Here is a 14066-nt window from a genome sequence, read left to right on the forward strand (position 1 = left end):
TTCCAAGTTTGCCTGAACTTTCACACATGCACCCACCTGCAACTGGAAAACACACTGATTTCAGTGCCAGGACATATTGGCTTGGCCAGGGTTTGTTTTACGAGAAAGCACTGCCCATGTGCCCTAAAGAGGACTAAGGCCGCCTGTGATTGTTGTTCTTTAGAGTTACATTTGTGTTGCTGACAAAGTCCCCCTCTATCTTTTTTAACGTCAGTATTTCGTCCCTGTCGCCGGTGACGCCAGAAGGGCGCTGCTTCCTGGTGAGAGTAGGGTTACCCGGATGTTTCTTGGTTCTGGCTGGAAATCCCTCAGTGAAGGGAGGCTCGCGCCGCACGGATCACCACGGGAATATATATTTCCTACTTCCTTCTGCAGCCAGCCCATAAACCGCTCCTTTGATGCTGGCGGCGACAGCAGCAATCTGTCCGAAATGAGAGTGTGACGGATGCGAACACAAAGCGCCTGGAGGCCTCTGCTCAGCCGCGTGTGCTGTCCCGGGGCCGACGGAGCGCTCCAGCGGTGGCACCGAGACGTGTCCCGTGCAGAGCCGGGCTCTGGCGAGCCACAGCCCCGGACAGGGCCTGTTTATGACTGCAGAGGGTCACGAGTACACCTAAAAGAATGCTTTGAGTTTCCAGAATGACTGCGCGTTATTGACCTCCCATGCGCGCATTAACGACTGTTAATGGACTGCCCTGCAATTATGTGCCTGGGGGAAAGGGTGCGGGCGAATAATGAGGGAGAAGGGCAACTAACAGTAGTTAATGCCTAGCAGGCATTTGAGCAATGGGTAATCAGCCCCTGCCCCATCTGGGTCTTGCCTTCGTGCAGACGCAAGTGCCACAATCACTAGTCAAGTGCACTTTATGTGCTTCTATGCGCTTCACGTAAAACCAGACTGCAGGCAGGCAACAGTAATTATACATCAGAGAGATGTACATTAATACAGTGCTTCATCTGGATTGGTTGCAAGCGGGCCAGTATCTACCAGGAGGAATTACTAAACTAGAATACCCCATTACAGTCACAGCCCCATAATGCCAGGTCCTGTTTCCAAAACACTAGTCAGTGAAGATGGCAGATTCTGATAAAGAACTAGAGTGCTAACCTAGCCAGACAGTTGTCCCACTCCTTTACAACTCTATTGTTTTTTCACAAACTAGGATTAGACGCGCTGCTTAATTTTTGGAGGAAAAAAACAAATAAGGGCCATATGTATGATTTTTTTTTTTCCATAGACACAGAATGAGTTAAAACTCTGATATATCGGTCCCTAAGGCCCAAGCTTGTACAGAAGGGGCCGCTGGGACTTTCACCACCCCCCTACTGTCTGTGCCAGTGTTGGCAAATGCCAGTCTCTGCGCTATAGTTTTACCATCACATTCACACAAATATGACATCTGGATTATTCTTGCTCACCCACAGGTGTTAGAAAGGCGAGGACGAGCTGGCATCTTTGAACAAGTTACTTACCTTCGGTAATGCCTTATCTGGTAGAGACAGGATCTAGCCGAAGATTCTTTTATTTAGAATGCTCCCCAGGCGCCAGACTGGATCCGGAAATTTCGCGCTGATGTCAGTTTCTTTTGTGACTATTTTTGTGCCAGCAACGCGGAGGCACTTAGAGAAACAGTCTCTGGAAACAGTGTGCCAAAAAGGGAAGATCTTGTTATCGGCAAGTACAGATTGAAAGAACTGTAGTAGTATGCAAAGAGGGAATCTTGGAGAACAACAGGGCCCTCAGACCGCAGAGCAGGGAGGATGGGACGTCAATAAGGAATATGCAGCTAGAACCTGTCTCTACCAGATAAGGTGTTACCAAAGGTAAGTAACTTGCTCATTTGATAGAGTCATCAAGCCGCAGATTCCTTGTCTTAGAATCAGGTACCCGAGCAATGCCTTCCTTGGATCAGGGGCTGCGAACTGACCTCATCAAAGATTCCCAAATAGGAGAAGCCGGCTGGAAAGATAGAAGGGGACCAAACTATCCAAGCAATGATAGGTGAAGCAAAGATGCTCACCGAAAGCACTGATCTCCAAGAAGGACTATAGGAAGCCCGTATGGAGTAGAATGTTATAAGACAGTGAGAAGCACGGAATAGAACCAGTGAAAGAGGCAGGTCCAACAAGGGATGCACCCTAAGATTGGGCAATGCAAAGGAACCAAGGACAATAGTCAATAGAATCCAGGCTCAAAACCAAATGGACGGAGCATACACAGCGTGCTCAGCCGCAACAAACTAAACAACGAATAAAGAACACCCACTGATCATCAAAAAAACTATCCTGAGAAACAGATTTTGAAAAAAAGAACTTCCAATGATAGACTAATGGAGCAAAGATAAAGAGAGAACAATGAATGCTGAAGAGCATTGCTAGGAAATACAACAAGAACAGTGCAAGAAAAAGGCTCTTATACTGAGAACCTTGATAAATATATGAGGCATCCTCCGAAATAATAATGTAACAAAGAAGCTCATTGAAAAGAAGGAAGGAAGGAAGGAAGAGACAAGTGCAACGAGGAAGGTTGTATCAGGTCACCAAGAAGGGTGTAGGTAAAATGCAGTGGCGTACACCGTATAGAAGGCCAGAGGACTATATGTACAAAACACACACATATCTATACCTATAAGTAAAAGACATCTACAAGAGATCAATTCATGAGGTAGGTATATATATGCAGAGACATATACATCCGAGATAAATGTATATACAAAACATAGAAATTCCTGTAGACACACAAGTCAAACAAGGTACAGCAAAAGTATCCACGAAAGGCGTGAGTGGCATACAGAGCTGTGAGGGAGAGAACAATATCTCCACCTACGAGGAGGAAGGAAGAGAGAGGTAAGAAAAGGAACCCTAGCCTCCTGTGAAATAAGGATAATAAAACATGGATCCAAACATTCAGAGGGACTGGTGTCCCAGGGGAAGAGAACTGAAAAGAACAGCTGACACAACAGCTGCCCCACAGTGCGATGGCAAATATGTATACACACCCCCACAGGAAGCAACAGCAGTACTGTAACCCAATTAGGTAGGAAGGAACACCTAAAAGGTCAAAGCAGATACAAAGAATACCACACTGCTGAAGATTAACAGCATAAGTAGACTGATAAAGTAGAAAAAGAGCGTACCTAGGTCAAAGAGTCTGCCTGCCTGTGGTACCATCATAACCCAAATGGACATAAGGAAAAGAGAAAAGAGAAGTCAAATTCCCTATAAGGGATACTAAGTGTATAGGTAGATCACCAAACGCCCCAAAGGCACACAAAATAAGGTCCCCGAAAAACAGGGAACAATGCTAGAGTGCATCCGCACAACAGAACAGAATACACGCCATAGATTAAGTAGTCGGATAGAAAAAGCATGCAGCCAAAAGAAGCTGTGAGAACAGGCTCCCACAAGGCTGCAAAGTAAGGTATGTTCCAGGTGGCTGGAAACTAAACCTGTCACTGACAGGATAAATTAGAAGAAAAGCGACTGCAGCAAGGAGGAACACCACACTAAGGTTAACCATGGAAGGGAGAGAAGTACTCTGCCCTATGAAGGCTGATAAGAGCCTAGACAAGGGTAAACAAATTGTCCAAACAAACCTAGTACAACGACTGTGTCAAGACTCAGCACCACCATGACTATCTCTGAACCGGCGCAAAGCAGAGTGAGCATGCGCACCAAAGAAGGTGGCGCCATCAAAGGTCATATCAATCAACGTAGTTAAAGCCTCCGAAAACCTCAAAGTACACAACCATGCACGCCGATGTAGAGCTACAGGAGAGGCCATAGCCCAACCAACAGAATCGGTGGCATCCGTACCACAGCGGGTACTAGGTTTGACAGCTTGTTATCCATCTCGCACCAATTGAAAAAGAGCATTCCGGGCTTCCACCAGAAGGGAGGGCAAGAGTTGCTCCACTGAGTCCCCCAAGGCGTCGGAGAAGCGGGTAAGAGTACTAGAAGTGTTCAGAGATCGCAGGGAAGAGCTAGAAGAAGAGAAAATGCACCTACCACAGGTGCCAAGTTTCCTGGCCTCTCTTTCTGGAGGGACAGGAGGGATAAAATCAATATTTTGGGTGGCTAAGGCAGCCTGTACCACAAAGCTCTGAGTAGATGGATATCTAAGGAGACAGGACGGATCCTTCAGGGCCAGGTGAAGTCTGTGAGAAATAGTGTGATCCACAGGGAGCCCTGTTTCAGGTTTAGCCCAAGCACCCAACAGGATATCAAAGAGAAATTCACTATAAGGAAAGACAGAATCCATTTTAGACTGGTCAGGATGTAAAATGCCAAGTAAAGGGTCTGTTGACAATTCCACAGAAGGAAATTGTAAATCCAATATAATAGAAACTTTATTGAGCATGTACTCCAGAGCGGAACTTGCCACGTGGCTAAACCAGGAGGAGACAAGAGGCTGGAGAAGATTCTAAGCCATTGGAATCACCCAAGTCGAGCAACCATCTAGACAGCATCAGGGGTGGAACTGTGGCAGAAATGGGATGGGGACACACACGTTCCTTAGTACTTCCACAACCATGGTCCTCAGAAGGATAAACCAGAGGAAGGGTTCCAGAGAACAGAGGAAAAGAGTCTGCGACAACCGACTACATCGGAGCAGCACCCAACGCCATAACTGAAGCTGGTTGACGCTGAGAAGACGACACCTACACATCCGAAGGAGTGTCGGGCGGTGTCGACTGCACCATCGGAAGCGGCAAATAAGAGCACAACGCAGACATTCGAGTTGGCAGACCCGAAGCAGGAGCTGAAGGTGGCAGAATCGATGGGCTGTGCACCGGAGTTGCTATGGTGTCAGAAACCAGAAGCTGACCTGAAAAAGAGAGAGAACCCGCCGGCAGAAACAGCTGCACGACCTCATTCGCCTCCATGGGACCCAAGGGTACTCCAGAAGAAGGTGACAACCCAAAATTAGAAAGAAGAAATTGATAATATTTTCTCTTCTGGGTCAAAGTTGCCCCGGCCCCAAGAGTGGTGGGGAGGTTCGGAGTGGACTCTTGTCCTGACACTTCAACAGAACAGCAGGGACCAGCGTTAGGCGACGAAGGCAGGAGGCACTGCGACTTTGATTGCCTACGCCAAGACTTACATCCGGATGACCAAAGAGAATCACACACACCAAAATGGCTCTTAGAGCAGGCATGCGGTACAACGTGTGACAACCACGCCGCAAGAAGATGTAAACGTTGTTCTCTTCGCGCCTTTGGTCGGAGCCGACCACAATAGTCGCACTCAGAGTCATGGTGCTCACCCAAACACCACATGCAAACCGAGAGAGCTTCCGAGGAAGACATTTGTCGTCCACAGGACTCACAAGGCTTGAACCCAGTGGAAATTGAAATAGAGCAGAAAAAGGCACACTGCCCCGTTGATGTAAAAACGTCAAGTAGGCTGAAAAATGGCCAAAGGCACTGCAATGTGGATCCACGTTGCTAGCGCAGAAAAGAATGAACTGATGTCAGTGCGTTGAGGGAGGTCTTATATGAACTTGTTGACGTCACATTCCAGAGACGACTTTACAGTAAAGTTGCTCAATGCCCTCTACTGATGTGCAGAGGAACTATTGAAAACATTTCCGGGTCCAGTATGGTGCCTGGGGAGGATTCTAAAATAAGGAATGTGCGGCTAGATGTCTCTATCAGATATTGTTTTGTTTTTTTAATATTTATTGAATTGTTAAACCATTTGCTGATATTTGGAAGGAGATATACAGCACCTTCATGTGGTGGGCTGTCAAAGATATGTATGTGCTGGTGTTAAGAAAAACATGCTGGTGCTGAGCACCGGCAAACACTGGCACAAATTAAGCACTGCGGCACCACCCAAATCTTTGGTCAAGTAGTGCGAACTCAGTATGAACATTTTCAAACTTCTGCCGGAGAAAATGTAAAAACTAAGCAGAAAACAAAATGAAACCTCCACAAACGGCAGTGAACACACATATTAATGTTTCTCAGTTTAACAATTAACCCCAGCAATAGTAAAGTACATCAAATGACACTCATTGTTCTTGGGTATTTCTGAATTACTGGATGCTTAGGAGGCATGCTAAGTGAAATATTTAAGCCTCAGTATCTGAGATCACAGGGGACGAGTAAGGGCCATCAGATAGAGGCTGAGTGACATGGTCTGGGCCACAGATTCTATGCGAAGACATAAAATGAGGTTCCTAATGCTCAGCCCAGCTTGCACCAATGCTGAGCTGCAATCACCCATAGCCAGGTCAGAACCAGCAGTGTTGCAACCCTATGTTCAGTAGTGGGTACTGTGCCTCTCCATCTTAGCCCCAGTCCCTCTTCTTCATTTCTGATGCTCTTGCACTAGACAAAGGTGGAAAACCTGATCTAAATATTTCAAACAAAGCAAAACACTCTATTGGAAAAAAATACAATTTCATTTACACAAAGAAATTAGCATTTTCTGGAGAGAAGTCACTACCACAGATTCAAACAGACTTTGCCTATGAACTATCTAACTTTCATCTAGGAAGGGCCACTTCTAGGTAGAGGAAGGGAATCCTCTCCTTGAGCAAAGGACTGATGGTTGACCAATTTCCATCTTGGAATGTCCAATGATCTATGCTCTCTGCAGACCTCCATTCACTGCCTCTCAGCTTTCCACAGCGTTCCACTGAACAACCAGGCGCTCATCCCAGCAGCCATTCATTCGCTGCAACAATCAGAGCCAAGGAGGCCTCTCTTCTTGTAAAGCCTTTGCCAGGATCATTCTGCGCAAATCCTAATGAGAACTGAAGGGCGAAGTCCCCGCAGCCGCAAGATGGCCGCCCTGGCCAGCCTGCAGCTTCTGCCAAGACTAACGCAAGGCACAGATTGAGTCTGGCCGGCAGCTGAACCTCGGCTCCCACCATCTGAGCCCCTGAACCACTAGGCCAGGTCTGCGAGTGCCAGGGCCTCGACTGGCTCCCCGGACAAGGTTGGCATGAAAAGGCCGATGGTGAGCCAGCCAGACCAAGCTGAAACCTTCAGGCCTTGAATGATGGGGACAGCCAAGGGAGGAAGCGATGCCAAAAGTGTGCCACTGTGAGCCTTATGCCCGATCCACACATGTGCCCTGAGTCTATTAACACCTCATTGGCCTTTGCTAGAAGGGGCACTTTTGCTCATCTGTCTGTTGTTATATAGTTCCACCTATAAAGGTTCGTTACTCAGTGCATCGACACAGCGGCCTACGTCGGCTGGCGAGGTGGGAGTGAAAGAGAGAAAGAAGAATGCCATGCTCGGAGGCCCTTTCTTTCCATGCACTCTCCTGCATGCCAAACGCTTCTCACTTCACTTCTTCTGAACAACCACCTCTGATTGGTGGTGAGTGAGCACACTCTACCCTTCTCCACTCTCACAGCCAATGGAACATTATTGCAGTCCCGGCCATCTGGGTCAGGTGGCTCAGGGACCTGTGTTCGCCCTCATGGTCACAGGTTCAAATCCCGGTGGGTCCACTCAGCCTTTCCTCCTTCTGAGGTCGATAAAATGAGTACCACTGAGTTGGGTAACAATAAACATCTGTTATTCTGCGCCAAGATGCCTACGGGTGAACGTGCGCTTTACAAATACACGTTATGTTATCTACTCTGCCTGCCACCTCCTCTCCCCCCCTCAGTGGCGGCTGGTGAACTTTGAAAGTGGTGCGGCGTAAGATCAAGTCCTGAATTATACCGTGCCAGGAAGTGCAGCAAGGTGAGCACGACTGCCACAAGGGAGGCTCATGGGAAACCCCCAGCTTGGAATAAATTATTTTTTTTTATGGAGTAAAGTAGTGCATATTTTAGCACAATTTATTGATCATAAATCCCCTCAATGTGCTTTCTTTGTGGAAGGCCATGCCTGGGTCATGAGTTCATTGCCTATATTGTCGCCCTTCTGAAGTTCAGTGACCTTCCTCTGCCATGCTACTCGGTGACTGATATTAGCAGATTGGTACAAATGGACACAGGTTATGGTATACAACTATAAAGGAATTTTGGGATAGATGCAGATGTGAGTGAAAAGGGTTTAGGCGACAGGGCCACCCACCCTTTTCTGAGACCTTTACGCTCTACTCTTTGGTTCCTTCTCTTCCTCTATACCTCTCTTTCTCTATATGTGCACCCATCTCACTGCTAGTTAATTCCATTCCATTTTCTCTCTATCCACACGCCTCTCCCTTCCCTCCATTTTCCTTGCCCAGTGTGTTCCCTCTCGCATCCAGTCCCTGTCTTGCCTTTACCAGTCATTTTTCCAATCCTCTTTCCTCCAAATGAAAAGTTATCCCTCGTCAGCAAAACTGCAAACGCCAAAATGAAAAGACAAAAACTGTAGCATTTAAACTCCTCGTACCAGATTTGACAAAACTCAGACCCTGCTTCTGCCTCCCTTCTTTCTCACCTTCAGAACATCCTTTGAATTCCATTATCTTCCTTGTCCCACTTCATCTCCTTCCTTCTCTCATCACATCTCATTGTCTCTTCCACTCAATTACTTACCCTTGTCTCCAGCCTTCTGCATCTTTTCCATTGGATCTCTCACCTTTGTGATACCAAATGGCCACGTGTCTATTCTTGCTTTCTTTACATTCCGATACTTGTCCTTTTCTGTTTATAAATGAAAGATTAATACTACAAATACCAGAATGCAAAGGGAAAGCAGGTGAATATCTTGCACTCCTCACTTTGCAGCCCCTCGGCTGTCTACAACTTCCTTCTGGCTCTTTCTTCGGATCTCTTTTCACCTTCCCTCCACTTTTTTCTCCCTTTCTCTTTTTGCTATGTATGCATTTCCTTCTCAAAGCAACTGCCTCATGCCTCTATCACTCCCCCAGTCAACCTCTCTCACTTATTACCCTCTTCCATCACTCTGTCTCTCTCACTGTGATTCTCCTCTTGACCCCAGAGGTGATCCAGCTGCCAGACTACAGGGAACAATTGTGGATGAAAAAAATCATCTTGCAGCTGCCTATAAGATTAGAAAATAAACTGCAGGGCAAACTGGGAATACAACGTCTTCCCTCTGTAAATCTCCTTGACTCCAAACTTTTATGGGTTATGTTTTGAGCTTGATTACCCGAATAACATAATTTAGCATAACAAATGAGCACTTACTGTGGCAGGCAGCGGGCCATGGACATCAAACACTGCACTTTGAAAGGTGTAAGGCTGATATTGGTAACAGCTTGTTCATAACCCACTTCACTGCCCTGAGGCCTCTTTGCAAGCCCCACCAGCCCCCAGCCACTCAGACAGTTAAAGTTATCAGGGCATTTGCAGAGGAGTACCCTATTTCTTTCATTTTATGTAGCGCGAAATCGACCTGAAGGCACTGGAGCGCTTTACATGAAAACCAGCTCCATTACTCACCCATGGAACAGTTTAAGGGATGTTGAGCATTAAGTCCAGGCTAGCATGACTAACACCAGCACACTTTTTTTTGTTGCAGTTTTATATGCCGTAAACCCAACCCGAAGGTATCAGAGCGCTTTACATGAGCACCAGTCGCGTTACAGACGGACATATTCACTTTTTTTAGGCATGGGGAGAATAAGTGATTTGCCCAGAATCACAGGATGCTTGAGCCTCCCGCAACACTGGAACCTGGGTCCCAGCTTCAAAGTCGGCTGCTCTGGGCGTTAAGCCACACCCTCTCCCCATACTAAACTAATCTGTTTAAAACATCCTGAGACGAGTAGGGAGGTGCACCCACACGGAGTGACGTACAGCCCCATCAAGCAGCGTAGGGCTTAAACCTAAGGCGCCCGCGCTACATGCAATCCACAAGGGCGCCCACATCATGGAGGGGGTGGCCCTATACAGCCCTAAGAGGTGACATAGGCCAGGGCTGGAAGAAGCCATGTCCTGAATAATATGTGCTATACTGCATGTGCCTGCCAGACAGTTCCCTGATGCTCTCAGATCATATCCTAATAAAACACAAAATAAAGCAGAAAATATGGGTGGGCGTAGCCCACACGCCCATATAAAGTAACCGCCCATGCCTATTCTCATGGGCATTACTTCCAAAAATGCCTATTCTCATGGGCATTACTTCCAAAAATGCCTATTCTCATGGGCATTACTTCCAAAAATGCCTATTCTCATGGGCATTACTTCCAAAAATGCCTATTCTCATGGGCATTACTTCCAAAAATGGGGAAATGCAATCAGGCGCACGCTTTGACCTCGGTGACAGGATTGACCCCCTGTCCTATTATCAACCCTTAAACAGCCTCCTGTTTGATAGGAGTGGACCAGTGGAATGGCAAGTAATGGAAACTACAGGAAGTAAAGCAGGACTCCTAGAATTCGGTTTACTTCCTCTTCCGGTCACTGCCTGCTGACCAGTGAGACAAGGGGCAACAAGAGCAGTTCCAGAGGCACCCAAGGGCAAGCTTGGAGTAGCACTGCTGCCATTGGCTGCTCCGAATTGATGCTCTGCACGTGCTCTGTCCTAAAACCTGGGTAGATCTGTCCTCAAGCTGCTGGTGTCCCCTTTTCTCTACCCCCTCCTTCTTCTCACTCTACCCATGACACCTTCTCAACCAAAAATGCACCTTCTTGTTAGGGCTAGATCTACGTAAACACTATGGGTGTAACATTTTGCATAATTTGCTGATGCACAACGTAAAATGATCACAAAATGATCGCAAAATGAACGCAAAATTACCATTTAATTGCGCAAAATGCGAGTTTGCCCTTTTGCATTATATTTTTGCGTGAAGTGCGTCCTTGCATCAATTTGTGGCCTGAGGACACATTTAAGCAAAACACCATAAACAACAGCAGCTCGCGTTCTCTGGTTCCTGTGCGCCCACTGCAAATATTTAGCGCGACTGGCGCATATTTACTCAAAGCGGTGTAATTTCAGTCCTTTTTCAAACATAACACAAAAATCCAGAAACGATGCCAGTGTAATTTACATTTCAGCCGGGCCTAGTAAACACACGTGGCCCTGTCAGAGACATTTTCTGTAATAACAAGTGTTCATTGGACCAGTCCTTTTTTAAAAAACTTATAGAGCTTTGCAGCTCAGCAATCTTGCAAATGTTTGTTAAAAAACATGAAGTAGTGAGTTAGAAAGACTTCGAAACTTTGGCACTCCCTTAACATACATGTTTGACTATTCTCTGCTGAATGTATGACGTTACAACGAATTCCGTTGCAACGCATGCCTTTACCACGCATGCGTTACAACGGAATCCGTTTACCACGCATAACCTTTACCTCGACTATTTGCGTGGGGACGTCATACGTCGTTAAGAGGAAACTGATTTTTTTTTCCGATTTCTCTTAAACGACGCTGATTATGTGCAGATTCCGTCGTGACTTCTGGTGAGTTTTTTTATTTGGGGGGAGACCTCCCAAACCCCCCTTTTTTTTTGCTCTTTCCCTTTACCACATATGCCTTTACTACAAACATCGTAGTAAAGGTATGCGTGGTAAAGGCTTTAGTGGTAACCACGCATGCGTTGTACTGCATGCGTGGTTAAAGATTTCGTGGAAACGGCTTCGTTGAAAAGGCCGTTTCCCTTTCTGCTATCAACTGTCATAGTGTGACAAGTTTTAATTCATATACCTTCATCCCCAGTTAAGAAAGGAAGATGCTGGTGTGTTGTGTTCTTCTGACCATACTGTAGTGGCTGTAGTGTTGCCATAAGTCTGCGATTCAGTGGCGGCTGGTAGTTCGAGCTGATGGGGCTTCAGGCGGACCAAACACGCACATTCATTCACATACATGCACACACATGTGCACACATTCAATCACTATTCTCAAGCACAAACAGATGCACATGCACACCCATTCACAGCACCTCCCCACAAATACAAATACATTCACACACACACACACGCACACACACACACACAGTCACGCGACCTCACTCTGTGACGAGCCAGACTGATAAACATTCGCCCAGGGGCACTTCAGAGCTTAAAACTGAAGCACCCAGGTCCAAGGCCATTAGTGCGGCTCCCTCCTGTCATGAGGGGGATGGACACCAAGTGCTTTGCCAGCCTGAGGAGGTCAGGCCCAGAGGGCTGTGACATCCTCAGCCCGACTAAGTTCAAGTCAGGCAACGAGGTGCCGGCACAATAAGCACAAGTACAGCGCCAGGATGCCTTACCTGAACATGAAGAGTGCCTGTCAGGCGGACCCTTGCTCAGCCTGACTGACGCTCCTCATGCTTGTAAAAAAGTGGGGGGGCCATGGGCCACCGCCCTTACAGACGGGCCGCCACTGCTGAGATTGACGAGTTGAAATGTGCATGCAGAACTGTCGGCAATGCAACAACCATCCCCACTGCCCAGTCCTAACCAATGGGAGTCTCTCTGAGGTATGCAATGAATCCAAGCACCAGAGTATAATCCAGTGAGTCAACACACCTCAGCCAGGGAATAGGAATATCACTTAAACTCACTGCGCACCACAGATGCAGGCACTGTCCCTCATGTCTGAGCAGATGATCCTATGTTTGGAGCAGGTTTCCAACTTTCATGGAATTTTCAAAGAATTCCAAGAGAAATCCAGATTTTCTACCACGGTTGTAGTTTTCAAGAAGTCACATGGCTGAAATGTCCATCCTGTGGAAAATTAATCATGGTAATCAGAAGCCAAAATGAAGTGGCATATTTTACATTTTTTCCCAGCTTCTCCGTGGAGAAAACACCTTGGTTGCACCTGGGGGTGTTCAGTCCCAAGCTCCCATTTGAAAATACATTTACTCATCCCTTTGACATTAGTGAATTGAAGTGCTGTTCCAGGGAAACTACCTGCAAGAAAATATATAATTCTATACACGTATTATATTCAGGATGTTCACAATCTTTTAAAAAAGGAGGACAGCTTTGAAAATCCCAAACCTGCCGCAGCTCAAATTTTTACAGTATGGAAATTCCACACCCAATTAAGAATATCCATATTCGAAAAATCCCATTTGGAATGGCAAAATTGGGTTTTTCTATTCCAAATGTATGTGTGTTTGCACCAAAATTCAAGTGCATGGACTGCTTTGTGAATAGGGATAATAGACACGCCAGTGGTGCTTAATTTGAGCCAGTGGTTTCCGGTGCTCAGCACTGGCACTTAATCCCCAACACAAGCGCTTTTCATGAGCACCAGCTAAGAACACATTCATTTATTGTAGGCACGGAGAGATTAAGTGATTTGTCCAGAATCAGAGGATGTTCAGCCGACACGGGGACTCGAACCTGGATCACCAGCTCTGAAGTTGGCAGCTCTGGCCATTACGCCACACCCTCTCCCCACTTTCGTGGTTAGTAGTTGGTTTTGCTGTAGGTGGCGCTAACAGGAGAAATGGGCTGGTGCAAGCTGCCTCCTGAGGGGAGCCCCAGCACTTCTTTTTTTTACAAATTGACCACTGCACATCAGCTACACTGTCTATTGCATTGCTTGCAGATCCTAGAGGCAGAGGTTTCTCCATAATGAAACAGAGTCTCCCCCCCCCCCCCACACACACCATCTTGTGACCAGCACAAGACAAGGGGTGCTCCCCTCCCCTCTGAAGTGGCTAGGGAGGGGCTTCAGATTAAAAACACAGAGACTGACAGAGTTTAAGACTTCCATCAGCAAGGCATTCAGTAGCTCATACATGGACAGACGGGGTGCTGTAAAGGTCTTCACACCCCCAATTCCTCAGCCACCCCTTTACCACCTGTGAACCTTCCTCACACCAGGACCTGCCTTGGCGTGAAGAGCTGAGACTGAGCTGTACTCCCTCGTGTGTCCTGTCCCAGCAGGAGAGTGCGTTAGGATCCTGGAGTAGCAGCCTGGGGTGGGAGCGGCTCTGGCTTCTCCTTGGCCCAGTAGGTGTTCATAAATCCTTTAATCTCAGAGTCACAGAGATTTCTTCTTTGTGTTAGATCCTGACAGTTTTAACTGACGGAAGCTTTCTCGAAGTGCTTAATTTGTAAAATAATAAGTGCTGGCGCCCAAAGATTTTCTCGGACGCCCGCGGCCGATGCCGGCGCATGTCGGAATTGCTGAAACCAATATTGTGCTGGCTTTATTCCACCACCACAAACTTCCTATCCCTTTATTTCACTCCTG

The sequence above is a fragment of the Lissotriton vulgaris genome, chromosome 12 (genome assembly GCF_964263255.1).
Source record: "Lissotriton vulgaris chromosome 12, aLisVul1.2, whole genome shotgun sequence".
Taxonomy (NCBI): Eukaryota; Metazoa; Chordata; class Amphibia; order Caudata; family Salamandridae; genus Lissotriton; species Lissotriton vulgaris.